The sequence below is a fragment of the Nannospalax galili genome, unplaced genomic scaffold (genome assembly GCF_000622305.1).
Source record: "Nannospalax galili isolate Female #2095 unplaced genomic scaffold, S.galili_v1.0 scaffold441, whole genome shotgun sequence".
Lineage (NCBI taxonomy): Eukaryota > Metazoa > Chordata > Mammalia > Rodentia > Spalacidae > Nannospalax > Nannospalax galili.
The window spans coordinates 9684235-9695142 of NW_008348089.1; the positions used below are offsets into that span (position 1 = coordinate 9684235).

At 43.4% G+C, this 10908-nt stretch overlaps 1 pseudogene; it reads left to right on the forward strand.

Annotated features, from left to right (window-relative positions):
• The first annotated feature begins 9228 nt into the window (after window positions 1-9228).
• LOC103743389 lies at window positions 9229-10480 on the forward strand (annotated as a pseudogene).
• Window positions 10481-10908: the final 428 nt, after the last annotated feature.

Genomic DNA, 10908 nt, shown 5'->3' on the forward strand with positions numbered 1-10908 from the left:
TTCAAACTTTCACTACATTTTTCAAACTAGCCAATTGGGTGTAGCCATTGAGGTTGAACCTCAGTCAGTAAACAATAGCCAAGAGCTTCTTGAATTAGAGATAAAAAGCAAGCAAATGCCATTTTGGCTGTGTGTGCTTGCTCTCCTGCTTTGGGTGGCTATGTTCCTTTCTACACAGACAGTAAAGTTTGCTTTGCCAAGATACCTTAATTTGAGTAGTGGTTTCTTAGTTTATGACCCATATTTTGTCTAGCAACTTGGAGACCTGTCCAGGGTTCTAACTCACTTGAGGGGGTTGCCCAGATCCCCTCCCCAGGATGACATGTCCCATAGTCTTTTGGCTGTGGTCCTTGGGCAATGGGTCTTTGACACTCACTAGGCTGGTAGCGAAACCCAGGGCTGGATGTTTCTCAGCAATTCCCGGAAGGGCCCAAGCAAGCACCCTGGTAATCAGGCAGCTCTGTGAACAGATTAAGAAATCCCATCACAATGGCAAAATATTCCTTGGTGGTTGGGTCCTTTTGGAGGTTGAATTAGAGTGAATGAGATGTGTTGCTGACACAAAGTGAGTGCAGAGGCCTGATCTTCAGTTCTGTAGGCAACCTGGTGACTTCATACAGCTTTCCTTAGTCCTTTGGACATAGTTAGGGATTCATACCAAAGTGCCTATTGCTAAGAAGCACCAAGCATGGGATACTACTGTGCGGAGGAGTCAGTCAGAGACTGACAAAGTTTAGATAGGAGTGAAAGAAACCTAAATGGAGTGGGGGTTGAACCCCTGGTTGACTATTGGAGTTTAAGAAACCTCCATAGATTCCCAAAAGGCCAGGATGGGAAATAATTAAGGTAAAAAGAACGCTAAAGAAAATAAAACCCAGAATGGAATTCCCCCAGATAGTGCTCTTGGGCTCATGTGTAAATACTGGGCAGACTACAAACACCCACATTGAAGATAATAAGAAGAAACAAATGATAAAGTATTGCTGCTTTATTTGCCAGAAACCGATTCTCAAACCCTCAGTAATTTGGTCCTGATTCAGCTTAAAGGAGGATGGGTCTGCCAGCTCTTAATTACTCATGTAAAGTTAAAAAGTCCTGGCCTGGAGCTGGGGTTAAGAGAAATGACTGCTCTTGCAGAGGACCTGGGTTTGATTCCTAGCACCCCACATGGTGACTAACAAATGTCCATAACTCCAGTTTCATGGAAATTCAACACTCTCTTCTGACCTCCATGGGCATTGAATGACACAGGTTCACTTACATTCATGCAGGCAATACACTCATACACATAGAAATAAAATAACAAAAAAAATTTTTTTTCCAAAAAGTTCAGGCACATGCCTTTAATCCCAGCACTTGGAAGGCAGAGGCCGGCAGATCTCTGGGAGATGGAGGCCAGCCTGTTTACATAGTGAGTTCCAGGCCATCTGGGGCTATAGGGAGACTCTGTCTCAAAAAGACACACCAAAAAAAAAAAAAAAAAATTAAATTAAAAATTAGAAAGTCCAGTCTCCCTAGGAGAGATCAATTCTGCCCTCTGCTGGAGGAAAGGCCCCATAACTCTACTCCCCTTAAAAACAGAAAAGATGAGCAAGGAGATTATAAAACCTCCTCGCGTGTTTACCACCACCCTACAGTCCAGACCAGGTTCCTGACTTCTTAGATCTCCTTGACACTGCTGTTGCTGGTTCTTCCCACCCCCTTTTTCCCTCAGTCATCTGAAATCTTATTGACTCAGACAGACCTTGTGTTAGACACAAAAGTCTCTTGGGTTGAATATTCACCTCTCACAGAGCTCCAAAAGGGGATTGAACAATGTAAGAAGGACATTGAAAACCTCCCATTCCAGGTCCCCAAACCCTAACAACCTGAGACCCCTCCCCAACCACTGTATCCACTTTGAAAAGTTCCTCTAGAAATGATAAAGAAAAGTTATACTCTTATAACTAACTGTATTCTTATATAATGTCCTTGATATCTTGAAATGTCAACCTGGAATGCCTTTTATTGCTCAGTAGTGTTTTCACTACCCTAAGATGTTTTGTTACTCTGTAAAGTCTTGAAGCTCTGTGATGCTTTCCACTCATTATGCCTGACTTGATAAAGATGTGAAACTAAGAGAAATGGTTTAATGAGGCACCTGGTTCAATTAGTCCAAGAAAAGTGTGGACCAAATGTGTCAGAGATCTAAACTTCTGCTAGTGATATCTGTTTTTGTTTACAATGACTGTTTGACCAATTGCTTGTCCAGTTAACCTGGCCTACATATAGATCAAAAGGCAGCAGATATCCTGACCCACACCTGGGATATCCATTTTGTAAGCTGTGATGACTGAGTAAACTCAAGAAGAAATTTTCCTGAGATGACATGGCCCATCATGAAAAGAAACATAGGACCCAGGTGCTAACCATAAAATGACAGCACAAAAATGCCTGTTCAATCCCCACCTGTACTTTGATTTGAGGCCTGGAAAATCTAAATGCCTTAGTTGCTGATTCCAGGACCTCATTCATGACAAGGGAATAAATACATTTTCTGACACTCTCCTGGATGAATGCTTAGTCTTTTAGCTACTTGAATTTTTTTTTCCTTAACAAGAGGAGAAGGGATTGGATTTGTGAATGTTCCTCTTACCAGCTCTTAAGTTAGAAATCTTAAATTAGAAGCTGATCTTAGAGGACCCTCATGGTCCTGAGGACAAAATAGACCAATTCTTAACCTACAGATATATTCTTGGTCTGAACTGATGTCCCTTTGGGGAATTCTGGTCTTGGAGGAAGAAAGAGGAATGATTAGTAGACTGCAATGGCAGCCTGGGGATTTGAGCACCTGGCCAGCCTAAACCTTGTGTCTGTAGACATCAAGTTCCCTAACTAGGACCCCGAGGGGATAATAATACCGCAGCCCATTAGGGACAGATGGAAGACCTTCTGAAGCCTGATTATAATAGGAATTAGAGAATGTGTCCCTCGCTCTCAGAACATAAACAAGGCTTTTAAAAAAAGGGAAATATTTTTACTAATTTTTAATTATGTGTATATGTGTGTGTGGAATGCACGTGAATCCAGTGTTGTAGTTACAGGCTGCTGTGAGCTATCTGACATGGGTTCTGGGAACTGAACTCAGGCCCTCAAGAAGAACAGTATATGCTCTTAAGCATGGAGCCATTTCTCTAGCCTTATAAACAAGGCTTTTGACATTGGGCAAGGAAAAGAAGAGACTTTCTAAGTTCCTCAATAGATTCAAAGATCAAATGAGGAAATACTCAGGGCTAAAAAGAAGACACCCTAGGCTGAGGGATGCTCTCACTCCATCTTGTCACTAATGCATGGCCAGATATTTCTAAGAAATCTCAAAAGGTAGAGAACTGGGCCAGATGTGGTAGCGCATGCCTTTAATTCCAGCACTCAGGAGGCAAACACAGACAGATCTCTGTGAGATAGAGGCCAGCCTGCTCTATATAGCGAGGCCACCTGGGGCTACAGGGGGACCTATCTCAAAAAAGAAAAAACAAAAAATGAAGCCCAAAACAAACAAACAAACAAACAAACAAACAAAAATGTTAGAGAACTTGAAGGACAAATCAATAGAAAAATTACTTAGGGAAGGACAGAAAGCCTATATAAGGAGAGAGGAAGAAAAACAGAAACAGTTAAAATCATGCTCTCCACTTTGGGTAAATGTCCCAAGAATAAGGACAGGGCTCAGGACTCAATGGCCAGACCTTAAGATCTCGAGGAGGTCCACTCTAAATGGGGGAGAGGGAGCTAAAGAGAGGAAGATGAGAAAAGAAAAGTTTCAAATGTGGAAAAACAGGAATAGAGCAAGGAAGAAAAAACAATCTGACTCTTGAATTTTGATGAAGAATATCAGGGAGACTCTTTATTCTAATACTGGGACCTACTGACAGGCTTTAGTAAACTTAAAGGTAAGTCTAAGTGAGGAAGAAATTACATTTCTCATCAATTCAGGTGCATCTAACTTTTCCCTTTGTGTCCAATTTGCAGGGCTACATTTTTCCCCCAGGGAAAAAAAAACCTTTTAGTATTTGGGGTAAAAATAGGTATTTTTAGCTCCTCTTCTTGAGAAAAGCCAATTAAATTCCAAGATAAGGAATGTCCTATTTAGCTTTCCATTCTATGATTAAAACACTGACCTAAACCATTTGGGGAGGAAAGGGTTTATTTGGCTTACATCCCCCAGTTCACTGTTCATCACTGAGGGAGTCAAGGCAGAAACATAGGACAGGAAACTGGAGGCAGGAGCTGAAGCACAGACTACCGAGGAACACTGCTTACTAACTTGCTCCTCTGGACCTGTGCTTAGCTTTTCTCTTTTTCTTTTTTAAAAAAATATTTTATTTTTTATTTTATGTGTATGAATGTATTGCCTGCATGTATGTGAGTGCACTGGTGTCATGCAATGCTGCAGAGGTCAGAAGAGGGCTTCAGATTCCCCTGGGACTGGAATTAAGGACAGTTTGTAGCCACCATGTGAGTGCTGGGAATGTGAACCTGGGTCCTCTGCAAGAGCGTTCAGTGCTCTTAACCACTGAGCCATCTCTCCAGCCCCCTTAGCCTGCTTTCTTATACAACACAGGACTACTGTGGCCTTGCCCACAGTGGGCTGGGCCCTTCCAATCACTCAACAATCAAGAAAATGCCCTACAGACCTGACCAAAGACCAATCCAACGGAGGAAATTTCTTAGTTGAGGTTCCCTCTACCCAGGTGTGTCAAGTTGACAATGGAAGCTATCCAGCACAAGGAGATAATAGTGCAATTTCTTTTTTGTCCTGGAAGCTGGAACTAACCTGTTAGGGTGGGATATGATGTTTAAATTAAGAATTCGACTTCATATAGCTCAAAATGAGACCAAAGTAAGATACCTTAAATTCACTGTCTGGGTCCAAGAAGGAAACTGAGGTGGCTCAGAGAGTCCCCTTATCCAAACTAAATGAAAATGCTCCCAGGAAAATGGAGAAGCAGTTAGGAAGGAAAGTTAGGGCTCAAGCCTATCACTTATATGAGACAGGCTTCTCAAACCCTGCATGTCCTCCTTTAATACCTGGATTTTGTTGGTTAAGAGCCTAATGACTTTTACAGGTTAAGAGTAATCAGCCTGTGGTCTTCTTAACAAAATTCCTTATGACCATTAATAATTTAGTGTTATAGATCTTAAAAAAACCTTCTGGGCCTGTCCTCTGGCAGTACACAGCAGGGATCTTTTGGCCTTTGGACCCTATTGGACCCCCATTGGGGAAGGAAACAATATAAGTAGACTGCTTTGCCTCAGGGCTTCACCAATTCACCTCATCTTTTTGGCCAGGTTCTTGAATAAATTCTAGAAATTTTCAGTCTTCCTATGAATATGTATTTGCTCCAATATGTAGATGATTTATTCCTATCAGAAGATCATCAATGTGAAATAATTAGCACAACTATTAGTCTTATCAATTTCCTTGGCAAAGGAAATTACAATTTGTAGAAAAGAAAATTAAAGCAGTTGGGACACCTATGTAGTCAAGGACAAAGGAGCCTGGGGCCCCCATCAATGACCTTCCCTTACCTCAGACCAAAAAGGAATTTGGGAAACTTCTCGGACTGAGAGAATACTGATAATTGTGGATCTATTCCTAGGCCCTAAGAACTAAAGAATTGTGTCTCAAACTATTAGAGAAAGAACCAGATCCTTTATTACAGAAACCAGAAGAAACCAAACTTAGAGAGGACCTTAGACAAGTCCTAACTACTGTCTTGGTGTTAGCCCTACCATCTTTGGAAAAGCCATTTCATTTATTAATTAATGGCTTAAAATTTTTTAAAATTTATTTTTATTTTATGTATGAGTGTGTTACCTGCCTATATGTAAGTGCACTCATGTCATGCAGTACCCACAGAGGCCAGAAGAGGGCATTGGATCCCCTGGAACTGGAGTTATAGATGATTGTTAGCCACCATATGGGTGCTGGGATTTGAACCTAGGTCTTCTTCAAGAGCAGCCAGTGCTTGGTAACTGCTGAGCAATCTCTCTAGTCCCTTATTTGTCAGTGTTAATGAAGGACTAGCACTCAGGGTCCTCATTCAAGAACATGGAAAATAACAGCCTATGATGGCATCTTTTTCCAAATTACTCCACTCAGTTACCCAAGGCTGGCCAGAAATAAGTCCTATCGGTGCAGTTGTCACTATTTTCTTTTTCTTTTCTTTTCTTTCTTTTTTTTTTTTTTTTTTGGTCTTTTTGAGACAGGGTCTCCCTATAGCCCCAGCTGTCCTGGAACTCACTATGTAGACCAGGCTGGCCTTGAACTCACAGAGATCTGCCTGCCTCTGCCTCCTGAGTGCTGGGATTAAAGTGCCTGGCATTACTATTTTTTTTAAAAAAAATTTATTATTTTTATTTTATGTGCATGAGTGTATTGCCTGCATGTAGGTAAGTGCACCCATGTTGTGCAATCCCCACAGAGGACAAAGGAGGCTCTTGGATCCCCTGGAACTGGAGTTATGGACAGTTGTTAGCTGCCATGTGGGTGCTGGGAATCGAACCTGGGTCCTCTGCAAGAGCAGTCAGTGCTCTTAACCTCTGAGCCATCTCTTCAGCCCTGGCATCACTATTTTTTTAAAAATATTTTATTATTTTTATTTTATGTGTATCAGTGTTATGCATGTAGGTAAGTGCACCCATGTTGTGCAATCCCCACAGAGGACAAAGGAGGCTCTTGGATCCCCTGGAACTGGAGTTATGGACAGTTGTTAGCTGCCATGTGGGTGGATTCGAACCTGAGTCTTCTGCAAGAACAGTCAGTGTTCTTAACTGCTGAGCCATCTCTCCACCCTCTAGCCATCACTATTTTAACAGAAGTAGAAAACCAACCTTTTCAGGGGAAGATTGATAGTCAGTATTCCCCATCAGGTATGAGCCATCTTACACCAAAGAGTGGGGAGATGGTTCATGGATCCTTGGACATATGAGGCCATCCTATTAGAGAGGGATGGCTTAACACTGACCACTAACAAGTTCCAGAATTCAGCTGAATTTTTTATTTTAATATTTTATTTCGCTTTACAACTGTATGGAAACAGTGCCACCTGCAGGATAGTTTATAACATGCTGCCTTGCCAATTAGTTTCAACACAGTCGATAACAATTTCCAGAGCAAGGATACATCTCTTTCGAAAGAGGCTGTAAATTTTTAGGTTTACAGTTGAATACAGTTATACAATATTGTACTCAGTATAAACCCTATAAGACATAAAATTAAATGCAGTTTTAACTTTTAAAAAAGATCTCCATTTCACTATTAAAATACAGAGTTTCATGCAGAAAACTTCATTTTTAATGCAGTTGACATTAAGATGTTTGCACACACGTTTCTAATCTCTATATATCAGATTATTACTAGTCACAGTCAGTTACTTTCTGAGCTCCTTGGCATCTAAGCATGGATATAAAGTCATCGGGTAGATTTCAATAATAATGTTTTTCACATCTACTGATTATTAAGGAGCAAATTTTTATGCTTTGAAGAATTATTTTTTTAGTCATTATTTAATTTTAAATTACATGATTAGAAGCTTTTCACTATTTTTAAACATATTTTTAAAAATATTTTATTATTATCTTATGTGTATGAGTATATTGCCTGCATGTATGTGAGTGCACCCCTGTTTTGCAATGCCGTGGACGTCAGAAGAGGGCTTCAGATTCCCCTCTCTGCAATGGATAAGCACCTTTGTCCCTTCAGAACACAGGGAACCAAATATAAAAGCACAATGTTTTAAAGGTCCTCTGTAATAATTGGAGTGATGTAGACTACTCAGTATGAAGGATGACCTACAACCCACCCTCCACAAAGGCTACCAAAGCTCTTTAGGGAAAGTTACAATTCATAAAGCTCCTCCCAAATGTCAGGATCCACAATGTAACCCATCATGCATAATAATAGTAACAACCTCCAAACCTCAACCCATGTGAACTCTCAATATTCAGAATTTATGGATTGGGGACAGATATAACAGGAGTGAATCCCATGAGAAAATTATCCCAAAGATTAATAAAGTGAGAGAGATCCAATATTTTCCAGATAACTTTCAACTCAATCTTTAAGCCATGTTCTCACCACCCCCTCACCCAAGTCCAAGCCTGTCCCCAATACTCCAGACAGACCTTTAGCATTGAGATGTTATATGGAGACACACATGCTTGGAATGGATAAAATAGTCTGAACACTCAATAAGAGAGACTGTTGTTAATTGTATGTGGTGGTTGACCCAAGGCTCAAATAGTTCCTTTCTTATTAGGGTGAGCCTTGGATCTGAATGGCATGCATTGCATAATCTCCCTCTTCCAAGATCTAGAGCCTGGGCAATGAGTCCTGTTGATACTGTTTCTCCTGTCAAAGACAAGAGGCACTGGATGCCTCTGGGGGCCATAGGACTCCTACCTCCTGTGCTAGAGCCAGTGACTCCATCTTGACCCTTGCCTCCATTTTGTCTCAGGCAAGTTAGACCTTTGGTTGAACTTAGTTCCAACAACCCCCGGAAACACCCCTCTATCTTGTGACTGTCATTGGATAATTAACTATTTTTTGTTTGGCTTCCCGTATGCCTGCTCATCCCTAGACCCTGAGGGAAGTGTAACCTCTCCCCTTGCAGCTGTACATTCCACAAGAATGAAGCAATGTGGTTTTTACCTTTAAAGACTTCCTCCCTTACTTAGAAACCCACCACAGACTCCCCACCCATTCTTGGAGACTGTGGTCAGCTACGTAGCATCAATAAAGAATTTGGATAATTCCAAGTTGCTTGACTTTAGCGGTGGTCCCAAACTCCCTAACACTCCCAGAAGTAATTCTACCTCATGCATCTATTGGTAGGGGAAGCAATTGACTCCACTGGGCAATGTAACTGGATGCAGTCAGCCCTAGAGGTCACGCGAGCAGATATTTGGTGGTACTGCAGAGGATCCTTATTTGATGCCCTGTCATCCATCAGAGTGGGACTTGTACTTTAGTCCAATTTACCATCCCTTTTACCATGGCATTTAAATACTCTAACCTGCCTCAAGGCCCCTTCCATAAGAAGAGGGAGCTCTGAACTCCCAGAGGATCATTTGATCACCATGTTGATATAGATTACATAGGAATATTCTGGAGAGTCCCAAATGAGTTCAAAGCTCCAAACCAAATAGTGGCTAGTTTCAAGTCAGCCTTGTTCTGGTGCCAGTGCCATGGAAGAATATGCTCATGAGCCTTGCCCTTGCAAATTGTGGATGACTGCAGTGAAGCCTTCACTACGGGTGTCATTGGTGGTGGAGTCTTCCAGGATATCAAGGGCTTCCTCAATGCACCTGTTAGAATTTGCCATCAGTTCAGAGGTAGTGTCTATGTTGTGAGAATCCAAGCGTGTTGGGGAACCCTGCTGTTAGGGTTGCAGTTTCTCCATGTCCGGATAGCCTGAGTGGCTCGGCGCCTGATGGAGAGACTCCTCTTTTCAGCAGGGGGCCTCCTGCTCTCTTCCTTGCGCACTTTGAAGTGCTGCCACAGATGCCTTATCTGAAACATGACCTCTGGCATAGAAACTACCAGGTTTTTTCTATGTGATAATCAGGTACTGTCTGACAGCCTGAAAGAAGCCCACCGCCACATGTAAATAAAGCATTCCTTCCCACCATCCACCTTTATATTCTCTGGGCCCCCTTCTGTGTTGTTCTCTGAAACCTTCCCCCTAATAAACCGGGGCTGTATCACTGAATCCGGCTGAGCTGTTTTCACTGTATCCAGCTGAGCTGTTTTCACTGTGTCTGGAGCTGTGTTTCATTGCGCCTGGGACCAGCCTGTGATCAGTCTTCCCGGAGGAGCTGTCCTCCGTCAGCACTCACTCGCGCCGGTTCTGCGCTCGCTGCTCCTGCACTTCCCCGCCCTGGTGGGTGGGTGGCACAGGGGGAGCGTCCGTCCCGCAGCTAGCCTGAGCCTCCCGCAGCTCGGCGCAGCCCGCCTGCAGCCCCCTGCAGAGCCTGCCTGCAGCTGGCAGCACCCGCCACAGCCGCGGAGAGAGAAAGAGACCCGCCGCCTGGCAGCCTGCAGCTGGCAGCACCCGCCGCAGCCACAGAGAGAGAAAGAGACCCGCCGCCCGGCACAAGCGCCCAGATTGGAGGTAGCTTGGCAGTGTGTGGGGGACCTGTTTCCACCATTGACTGTGACCTGGTGCGGCTTCAGGGCAAAGATCCCTGGAATTCCACCACCAGTGGTACATTGACCAGGGCTGTGCTGGCTGCCCATAGTGGCCCGCTGGCTATGGTGGGTTCAGCAATGATGGAAGGCATCTTCTTGGCCCTCATCAAGGGTGTTGACAACCTCCTCACCCGTTATACTTCCCAGTAGTTCCGAAATGCGCCCCAGTTACTGGAGGATCCTAGCCAACTAATGCCTAAGGAAGGTGCTCCTGCCCCAGGTTATCCCAGCTACCAACAATACCACTGAGAAAAGGTCACTGCGTGACCCTGCCACCGTGGAAGCTGCTCCTTAGTTCCCTCCCTGATGATCTACCTCCAAAGGAGGACTGGCTCCTAGGTAGCCCTGAGATCTTCCAGAGAGGGCTTTTTTTACTCCCTTGTTCTGGGGTGGGGGTGGGACACCCCAGCAGCCTTATCACATGGGTCCCCTTTTTGTTTCTCAGGGAACCCCAGCCTCACACATGTAACCAGTTCTCACTCCACCTCCCTCTGTGGCACTCTGATGAATACATAAAGCCAGTTTTGAAATGCAAAAAAAATTTTAAAACTTAAAATGTAGGGGTTGGAGATATGGCTCTGTGGTTAAGAGCACTGGCTACTCTTGCAGAGGATCTGGGTTTAATTCCCAGCACCCATATGATGCTGACAACTGTCCATAACTCCAGTTCCAGGGGA